This window comes from Periplaneta americana, chromosome 4 (genome assembly GCF_040183065.1).
Source record: "Periplaneta americana isolate PAMFEO1 chromosome 4, P.americana_PAMFEO1_priV1, whole genome shotgun sequence".
NCBI lineage: Eukaryota > Metazoa > Arthropoda > Insecta > Blattodea > Blattidae > Periplaneta > Periplaneta americana.
In genome coordinates, this window is record NC_091120.1 from 41,616,449 (window position 1) to 41,627,294 (window position 10,846).

The 10,846-nt window shown below is 37.8% G+C and overlaps 1 long non-coding RNA gene across 1 annotated transcript; it reads left to right on the forward strand.

Annotated features, from left to right (window-relative positions):
- The first annotated feature begins 1,248 nt into the window (after nt 1-1,248).
- Nucleotides 1,249-10,415, forward strand: LOC138697755 (uncharacterized). The gene is made up of 5 exons (XR_011331604.1): nt 1,249-1,516; nt 2,678-2,831; nt 6,419-6,572; nt 7,823-7,965; nt 10,192-10,415. It is a non-coding gene; the product is annotated as an uncharacterized lncRNA (long non-coding RNA).
- The last annotated feature ends 431 nt before the right edge of the window (nt 10,416-10,846 follow it).

The following is a 10,846-nucleotide window of genomic DNA, read 5'->3' on the forward strand; positions in this document are numbered from 1 at the left end:
CGGATATCGTCACATATATTGAGTCGATTTCGGTACTTTGTTTTTATTAAAGTTAGTGATGAAAACCCTTTCTCACACAGATACATGAAAGCAAACTGAATTATAATCTGTAAAGCACCATTGTACAGTTCACTATATTCTCTTTTCACTTGAGATGAGGTCCAGAAATTAACCATATCTTCCGTTGGAATTTCATTTTAAGTCCGGTTTCATTCGAGAGTTCAATAAAATTAACTGTTCTCTTTCACTTAATGAAAGTTTGTTATTTTCAATATCGCAATGAAAGGGATCACGAACCCATGAAAATTCGTCATGTTTGCTTGGAAAATAAGTTTCAAACTGTGACCTCAGAGTTTCGAGATGCGAACATATGTCATTGCATAATGCTTTTCCAATAGCGAAATAATTTTCAACTAAAAAGACTCTAGGGTTGGAAAAAAAAAAAAAAAAAAAAAAAAAAAAAACTGAACTCACAAACCAAGTTTCCTCTCGAGCACCTTTATTTTATCATGCGCATTTAGAACAGCCTTAGTTCGTTTAGTTTTGAGAAAACATCTGAAAGATATGCCAATGTATTTGGCCACATGTCATCAGCTGATGTGCAGGGAAAAGGTGGCGAGAAACACAACGTTCATAGTGCTTTAAATCCCTCTTTTGTTGCTGAGAGTAGAGTGGGAAGTCAGTAAATAGGTAGGGTAATAAATTTAATAAAATGTCAGTACCGGTACTGGGAGAAAGAGTGAAAGTAGATTGCCATGTGTCACTTCCAAACTCTGAGATTTTCAGCTATAGTGTGATACGCAATTCGTTTGAATTTTATTTTTTCGTCTGTCTTTTTTGAAGGACCACAAGGGCAGACCTCGAGGACCACAGGTGGTCCGCGGACCATAGTTTGAGAAACGCTGGACTTCAGACCATCCCCCACCCCCTAAAGCAGTTATGCCGTTTTTGCACACAATTGCATATAATCAATGTCGCCAACATAAGAAACAACTCGTTAAAAGTAATGCTAATATGTAATAATCCTCTAAATACTAAATTCGGTAGGGAACGGTGGTTAATATGACCAAGGTTTTTAGAGCTTGTTCCCATTCGAATAATCTGATAACAAATAATGTTAGATGTATAGGAATTTTTTCCACGCCCTACATTAATTTCAAACTGGCACCATGGATAAATATATATTCATCCATGCTGACATGGTATAGTTGCTTCTGTTGGTAACGCACGAAAAGGCAACATGGCGGATGTCAGTGGGTAATGGTCTTAATAAACAAATAATAAACAAATGGAAATGATATTGTTTAATTCTTTATATGAACTTAATTCTAAATTGAAATTGGACATTGATTGGGTATTTGTGAAGAAAGATACCAGTGTGTGCTTATTATTAATTTGTGAAGTTCCTCATCCCAGAATTCTGTGTTATGTGGTTATTAATAGTGATTTATTATTAACACTGCATGTGAAAAATACACAAGTAAGAAGGATAGACAATGCAACTCTTCTAGTCTTGGTAAGTGACATAAGTAAGTTAATCACTATACTGAATGACATTAGTGTTAGATTTAAAAATTTAGAATATGCAGTTACTGAATTGATTCAAGACTTGTTAATCAGCTTGTGTTCTGACATGACAGAAAAAGAGAAGACTGATTAACTTAGTTTGCCAGTTCTACAGGTTCCTTTGTTAAATTTTAAGAAGTCTAGCATGAGGTATTCATGGAAGTTATTAGTTTTTGTGGTTACTGGTACGATCTGTATCCCCACATTGTTACGATACCTAAGAAGGAATTCAGGTTTATTGTTGTCATTAAGTAGGGTGTGCAACAATTTTTCCACAAATTCAATAGTAGATCATCAACAGTCTTCAGGTTTTTTAAATTACTTGTCCAAGAAAGTATCATTTCTAAAGGAGAAAAAGTAAAATGTCTTAGTGCTCATGGATGAAATCCATTTAAAAGCACAGTTTGATTATAAGAATGGGAATATAATAGTTGGTCAGGTAGAAGAAATTCACAGTGTGGTTCTACTGCATATGTTTTTATGGTACGAAGTTTGGACACAAGTTATTTAGATGTAGCACATAACTTGTCTGTCGCAACCATAAAAGCTGAACATTTGTATTTGTTTGTAAGAAGTATAACTTATTTTAAAGCTGGAGGAAATAGGTTTCCAGATTTTTGGCATCCCCTGTATACTTTATTTTTGACAGTGTACATATTTTAAAGTGTGTCAGAAATAAATGGCTGAACCAAATATATCAGTTATTAGATTTAAATGTTTCAGTGATGATCGATTTCTCTTCCATTCCTTGGCTTTCAATTCTGTATTATCACATCAAGATGTGGCTCTAGACTACATGCATGTTGTCCTTGACCAGCATTAGTTTTTTGTCTCCTAGAGTGAAGTCCCCCTTTCCACATTTTCACGTCATATATCCTATCAATCTTAATTTGTGAATGTATCGTGGTCTTACATTGTAGTATTCAATTCTTTGTTATACAATTTCTCTGTCCATTTCATTGATTTCATGTATGCTACAGTTGTATTCAACCTTAACTGAAAATTTTAGCAGCACTGATTCGAAAAGGACCCCTAATATTTTTTGAGAGCAAGGCATTAGAATTGCGTGTTGATTTAAGATGGAAATTATAACCATGTGAATATGTTGCAGATCTTGAGAAATTATCCAGGGAGGACCAGACTCGGAAGCAGATCATGTTTACAAGAAAGCTACAGAGAATTTAGAATAAACAAGAGGATAAGAAGACATTATGGAGATGCTGATAATCCGGAATCTGAGAAGGAAATGGTAATAGCATATGGCTGTAAGTACTATAAATCTTAGAACTTGTTTTCTCAATTTTTATTACAGCCTTATACACCTATACTTACTTACAAATGGTTTTTAAGGAACCCTGAGATTCACTGCCGCCCTTACATAAGTCCTGAGCAAGATTAATCCAGTCTCTACCATCATAACCCACTTCCCACCTCCCGGAGGGAAAAAGACCTTTGGGGAGGTCGAGATGCAGATGAGAGGATAATATTAAAATGGATTTGAGTGAGGTGGGATATGATTGTAGAGACTGGATTAATCTTGCTCAGGATAGGGACCAATGGCAGGCTTATGTGAGGGCGGCAATGAACCTCCGGGTTCCTTAAAAGTCGTAAGTAAGTAATTATGTTAGATGAAGAATACAATGTGTGCAGTTCTGCATTGTGTAACTTTCTCCTTTCTCCTGTAAAATTCTGGGCTCTAGTCATGACTTTTATGTAGTTCATGGTTCAATATTAGGCTGTATTACCAAGATAAGTATCAACAGTGATAAAATGCAAAACAGTTGTATGAACATGTGTGCTTGTTTGAGCTTCTCAAGCTCAACAAGCACATGCATTCATACAAATGTTTTATTGTTATTTAAATTTTATTGCATTTTATGAACTTTAACCCTTTGATGCACGCATTTGGGAAGGAAATAAAAAATTGTGTTTGCAATGAAATTAAACTTTTATTTGTCTAACAGAAGTGCCTCAAATTTAAAAGATTTTAAAAGCTTCCATTTTTTTACACAGAAAATGGGTGGTTTCATGATAAAACCACTATGCAATACTGCAGAACACAATGTCTTCAGATTTATTGCGAATGATACAAAAGGAAACAGTTTCCGGTTTCATTAAGGCAAAGTGCCACTTCACATGTGTTGCGTGGTAATTAGAAAGGAAAAGAATGAAAGAATGAACCTTCTATCCTTCAGCTTGAGCCAGGACACTTCAGCATATGACGTACGGCTATCACTCTCACCACGTTTCATGTCGCGGTCTCTTCTTTCGGCGTGTGGTAAACCAATACGCCCATGTGTAACTGTACCACATGCATAGATATTTTCCTCCCTCAGAGATCATCAGATTCTAACTTGTGAAAAAGTTGTCGAAAACACTTTGTGATTGTCACCAACCATCTCTTCCTTGTAGCCATGATGAATAAGCTGACACAAAAATGGAACATTTTGTTGGATATGGTAAGCATAACTACCCTTTTTGCGTAGTGGTTACGTTTTGAAACCACCACATTATTTCTATATTGACGCCACATGTGTCGAAGAAATTACAATCTTGTTACTGAAATATATTCTAAAAGACCGAAAGACAAAAATAATACTAAATAGAAACTTATGTAACTGTTATATTTTAGCATACAACTGAAATAAAATCACGTAGCGAGTCTTCCACACCCCAACTATACACAACAACATCTGCCATCTTAGTGGAGCAACACAAATATAGGGAAAATAAAATTCTTCTACAGTTACTAGGGATCAGTGAACGCAGCGCAGTAGTTTTGAAATAAAAATCACACTGTAAGTAGGCAAGAAACTCAAATTTATGTACTGTAACCACTGCGCTTCAAAGGGTTAAGGAACCCTGAGGTTCACTGCTGCCCTTACATAAGCCCACCATCAGTCCCTATCCTGACCAAGATTAATCCAGTCTCTACCATCATATCCCACTTCCCACCTCCCGGAGGGAAAAAGATCTTTGGGGAGGTCGAGATGCAGATGAGAGGATAATATTAAAATGGATTTGAGAGAGGTGGGATATGATTGTAGAGACTGGATTAATCTTGCTCAGGATAGGGACCAGTGGCAGGCTTATGTGAGGATGGCAATGAACCTCCGGGTTCCTTAAAAGCCGTAAGTAAATAATTATGTTAGGTGAAGAATACAATACGTGCAGTTCTGCATTGTGTAACTTTCTCCTTTCTCCTGTAAAATTCTGGGCTCTAGTCAAGACTTTTATGTAGTTCATGGTGCAATATTAGGCTGTATTATCAAGATAAGTATCAACAGTGATAAAATGCAAAAAAATTTTAAAAAAAGTGAAACAGTTGTATGAACATGTGTGCTTGTTTGAGCTTCTCAAGCTCAACAAGCACATGCGTTCATACAACTGTTTTATTGTTATTTAAATTTTATTGCATTTTATGAACTTTAATGAACACTATTGAAAATTGATCAAATTGTGTATTTTATTATCAACCAGTGACTTGAACATTGTTGTCAATTAGTAAACATTCTCATAATGTTTACATACAGAAGTTATTATTATGCTTATGTTGCCATTCTTCTGCCTCATGTCTTTGAAATTGTTAAAAGATGAGTAATAAATGGTCTCAGTTCATATTGAAATACGTCAGCCCTGTCAGATTCCTTCTGTATATGCAGAACCATCTAGTGGAGATTCCATCCTGTTTTCTGACAGAATTTGTTCCTGCAAAATATGCTAATTATCCCTACTGTATCTTCTTTATACTGCTTTATCACAGCAAGATCCAGCTCTGTGCAGTCATCTTACTACTGAAATCAGATTTTGCTATAGAAATGTATTAAAAGTAGGTGAGAGGGTCACACCTAGAAGATTAATTCGTCTGAAATACTTTACTATTAAAATCAGATCTCGGTAAAGAAATGTATTATATTCATATTGAGGAAGCAAACATATCCGTTCTTAACCTCAATCATATCTATACCAACCTTGGTTTGAATATCAACTCTTGCCACATTATGTCCTTTTCTTAGTCACTTTATAATTAACTGACTAGTGTTCTAATTTGAGACAACTTGATCCTGTCTGCAGTTCTCTGAAGACACTAAGAGAAATTCTGGGAGAAGCCTTAAAATAATTTGGGCACACTCTTAGGTATTCCCCACCATATAATTATTGTGCTTTTATTCTTATTTAATTTAATTTATTGCAGCGCTTCTGAACCTTTTTCAATGACATACCATTATTTTTTATTTAGGACATCAGCTGTATCACTAACCAAATTTATAATGGGAAATTATCAAGTGTCGTTCCCAGGGTCATAGTAAGCAATTCTAAGCTGCAATACCAATAATTGATTGCTTTATTTCAGTTACTATTTGAATTCATTTAATGGAGTGTTCCATAAAATATAAAGAAAACAGCTGTCTAGACTTATGGTTATATTTGACCATAATTTAATTATTATTTGACACTTTAAATACCATCCAGCAGTAGCTTATGTACTACCAATGGTGCATTACCATAGTTGAGAATCTTTGATTTATTGCATTCCATAGAATTTATATCAGCATTGTAGCTTAGAGATGTGAAAGAAGTGGAAAGTTATACGAAAATATACAATACATAGTAAGCAGATTCATTGAATTTACGAGCATAAAAAATTCATCATTTGCGTAGAAGATATGCATGTAGATAATTGTGTTCTGAACCTTTTCTCTTTGTCCTTCAAATCTTTAAGAAAATTAGGCAGTACATCGAAGACTGTAATATATGAATAGTTTTTTTTTTTTCTAGCTTAGACTAACAAAAGAGTAAATAGAGATCTGATTTGTGTCTTGCATTAAAATTATGAATGCTTTGATTAAAGGTCTGCTAACACCAATGCTGGATGTGGGAGTGACAGTGAAACTTGTAATCTAAATTCATCGTCTTCACACCATAGCGGGATGCAGTCGCATAGGTTTGGATTCTTCTGTTGAAGAAGTAGTTCCGCTTCTTGGATTTGCTGAAGATGATCACAGGTTCGTTCATGTACTACTATACTACCACTACTACTACATCACTATTGCTGACACAGTACAACCTTGGTTAACCGAAACTCCGGTTAAGAGAACAGAAATTGGTTTTTTCATACAATATGTTTTCATTCTTTACTTGCCTGCTGTGGCTTTCAGTGATTATGAAAAATTTGTAGAGTTTTTTTTTACAATAATAGTTAGTCCCGTGCCGTGGCGTCATGGTCTAAGGCATCCTGTCTAGGACTCACGTTACAGAATGCATGCTGGTACGAGTCCTCATGAGGGAAGAAATTGTCTCATGAAATTTTGGACAGTGTATGGGACCAGTACTCACCCAGCATGATGATGCACTTGGGGAACTATGATAGGTAGCGAAATCGGATTACAAAAGCCAGCTATATCGACTGGGGGAATCATTGTGCTAAAGATGATATCATCCATTCTGGTTGGATGATCGTCCACCTCTGCTTCGGCATGTGGACGTGAGGCAGCAGCTGGCTGGTCAGTCATGGCCCTTAATGGGTTGTGATGCCTCCAATTATTATTATTAATAAAAATGTATAATTCGAGATAAATCATAACATACCACTCCACCTCACTTTCTCAGTGATTTTTAAAATAGATATAAGACAAGGATTGTCTTTTGTTCACTAATATTTACACTGAGCGTTAGCACTCATGGCACCAATTTATTTGTATAGTTGAGGAAAAGTATCCAATAATATAATATTACTAGCATCAGTTACTAATGGTTTACTCAATTGTTATACATTTTAGGCTTTAAAATTTCTGACATCAAGTGATAGTTGGGTATTTTGAATTATGTTTTTGTCCTATAGATGTATTATAATTATATGTATTAACGCTAAATTTGATATTAAATTCTAGCAGGGATTCCAAAATAAAGAGTGAAGAAACTGTCACTACTTTATCTTAAATAATGAGTTCTTGTAGATAAATTCATTAGTAATAAAAAACTTGCTGCATACACTATTGCACCAAATTAATTAGTCGTGGTTTATAGTATTCTGAAAGTGAACATCATATTCTGTTTTGATGTAATTTTTGGTATCTATTTCTTTAAATTTGTGAGTAAACATATAAGCTACTATAATTCTATAAAACATTTACATATATAGCCAGGTCCTTACTCCACATTCGCAGACAAGGGCTTTGAGTCACTGCCAACAGTGTGTTTGGGCCACTAACGATGCGGTTAAGAGTCACAGATCCTATCTTCCCTATCCTTTTAGAGACGTCGAGGTTAGGCACGGCTGATCATCTGGACATGCACCACAGACCTTTGGGACATGTGCCGCTGTCCGCAGAGGACTTGGCCAGAAGCAACATATCTACAATTGGTGCGTTTTTGTGTGGGAGAACATTCTGTATTCAGGTATGAGCTTGAGAAATCTTTTGGATTCATTTATGTACAATCTATTTGTTCTGAAACACATGGAACATCCTTCCTGCGGTCCTGTGCCACAATTTTCATGTGGGCGTAAGTAGATTGGGTAATTTAATGGATTACATTTAATCAACTTGTGGTCACAGCGGGGACAGGGAGAGCCCAGAGGAAACAGGAAGAGCACAGACGGTACAGAGAGAGGACAGAGGGTAGAGAGAGAGTACAGGGAGAGCACAGAGGGGACTGGGAGACCACAGAGGGGAGAGGAAGAGCACAGAGGGGACAAGGAGAGCTAAGAAGGGACATGGAGAGCACAGAGGGAACAGGGAGAGCACAAAGGGGACAGGGAAGGCACAGTGAGGACAGAGAGAGGAAAGGTTGAGCAGAGAGGAAACAGGGAGAGCAGAGAGGGATGGGGAGAACACAGAGGGAACAGAGAAAGGATAGGGAGAGCACAGAGGTGACAGAGAGAGGCCAGGGAGAATACAGAAGGGACAGAGAGAGTACACAGAGACAAGGAAAGCACAGAGGGAACAGGGAGAACACAGAGGGGACAGGGAGAGCACAGAGAGGAAAGGGGGAGCACATAGAGAACAGACAGAGGACAAGGAAAGTACAGAAGGGACAGGGAGAGCACTGAGGGAGCAGGGAGAGCACAGAGGGAACAGTGAGAGCACAGAAGGGACAGGGAGAGCTCAGAGGGGACATGGAGAGCATAGATGGGACAGGGAGAGCACAGAGGGGACAGCGACAGCACAGAGGGGACAGTGAGAGCACAGACGGGACAGGGAGAGCACAGAGGGGAAAGGGGGAGCATATAGTTGACAGGGAGAGCACAGACGGGACATGCAGAGCACAGGGAGAGCACAAAGAGACAGGGAGAGTACAGAGAGAGTACATGAAGAGCTCAGAGGGGACAGGGACAGTACAAAGGGAACAGGGAGAGCCCAGATGGGACAGAGAGAGTACAGGGATAGCACAGAGTGTACAGGGAGAGAAGAGAGGGGACAGAGAGAGCACAGAAGAGACAGTGAGAGCACAGGTGGGACAGGGAGAGAACAGAGGGTGCAGGGAGGACAAAGAGGGGACAGAGAGAGTACAAGGAGAGCATAGACAGGACAGGGAGAGAACAGAGTGGACATGGAGAGCACAGAGATGACAGGAAGAGTGCAGAGATAACGGGGAGAGCACGGAGGGGACAGGGAGAGCACAAAAAGACAAGGAAAGCACTGAGGGAACAGGGAGAACACAGAGAGGACAGGGAAAGCACAGAGGGTAGAAAAAAGGACAGGGAGAGCACAGACGGCACAGGGAGAGCACATAGGGGACAGGGATACCAACCTTGGTTTGAATATCAACACTTGCCACATTATGTCCTTTTCTTAGTCACTTTATAATTAACTGACTAGTGTTCTAATTTGAGACAACTTGATTTTGTCTGCAGTTCTCTGAAAGCACTAAGAGAAATTTTGGGAGAAGCCTTAAAATAATTTGGGCACAGTCTTAGGTATTCCACACCATATAATTATTGTGCTTTTATTCTTATTTCATTTAATCTTTTGCAGCGCTTCTGAACCTTTTTCAATGACATACTACTATTTTTAATTTAGGACATCAGCTGTATCACTAACCAAATTTATAATGGGAAATTATCAAATGTCGTTCCCAGGGTCATAATAAGCAATTCTAAACTGAAATACCAGTAACTGATTGCTTTATTTCAGTTACTATTTGAATTCATTTAATGGAAAATATAAAGAAAACAGCTGTCTGGACTTATGGTTATATTTGACCATAATTTAATTATTATTTGACACTTAAAATACCACCCAGCAGTAGCTTATCCACTACCAGTGGTGCATTATGATAGGTTGAGAATATTTGATTTATTGCATTCCATAGAATTTACATCAGCATTGTAGCTTTGAGAAGTGAAACAAGTGGAAAGTTATACGAAAGTATACAATACATAGTAAGCAGATTGATTGAATATACGAGCATAAAAAAATTCATCATTTGCGTAGAAGGTATGCATGTAGATAATTGTGTTCTGAACCTTTTCTCTTTGTCCTTCAAATCTTTAAGAAAATTAGGCAGTACATCGAAGACTGTAATATATGAATAGTTTTTTTTTTTTCTAGCTTAGACTAACAAAAGAGTAAATAGAGATCTGATTTGTGTCTTGCATTAAAATTATGAATGCTTTGATTAAAGGTCTGCTAACACCATGCGGGATGTGGGAGTGACAGTGAAACTTGTAATCTGAAATTCGTCTTCACACCACAGCGGGATGCAGTCTCAAATAGGTATGGATTCTTCTGTTGAAGAAGTAGTTCTGCTTCTTGGATTTGCTGAAGATGATCACAGGTTCGTTCATGTACTACTATACTAACACTACTACTACATCACTCTTGCTGACACAGTACAACCTTGGTTAACTGAAACTCCGGTTAAGAGAACAGAAATTGTTTTTTTCATACAATATGTTTTAATTCTTTACTTGCCTGCTGTGGCTTTCAGTGTTTGTGAAAAATTTATAGGGTTTTTTTTAACAATAATAGTCCCGTGCTGTGGCGTCGTGGTCTAAGGCATCCTGCCTAGGACTCGCGTTACAGAATGCGTGCTGGTTCGAGTCCTCATGAGGGAAGAAATTGTCTCATGAAATTTTGGCCAGTGTATGGGACCAGTGCTCACCCAGCATGATGATGCACTTGGGGAAATATGATAGGTAGCGAAATCGGGTTACAAAGGCCAGCTATAACGACTGGGGGAATCATTGTGCTAACCAGATGATATCTTCCAATCTGGTTGGATGATCGTCCACCTTTGCTTCGGCATGTGGACGTGAGGGCAGCAGCTGGCTGGTCAG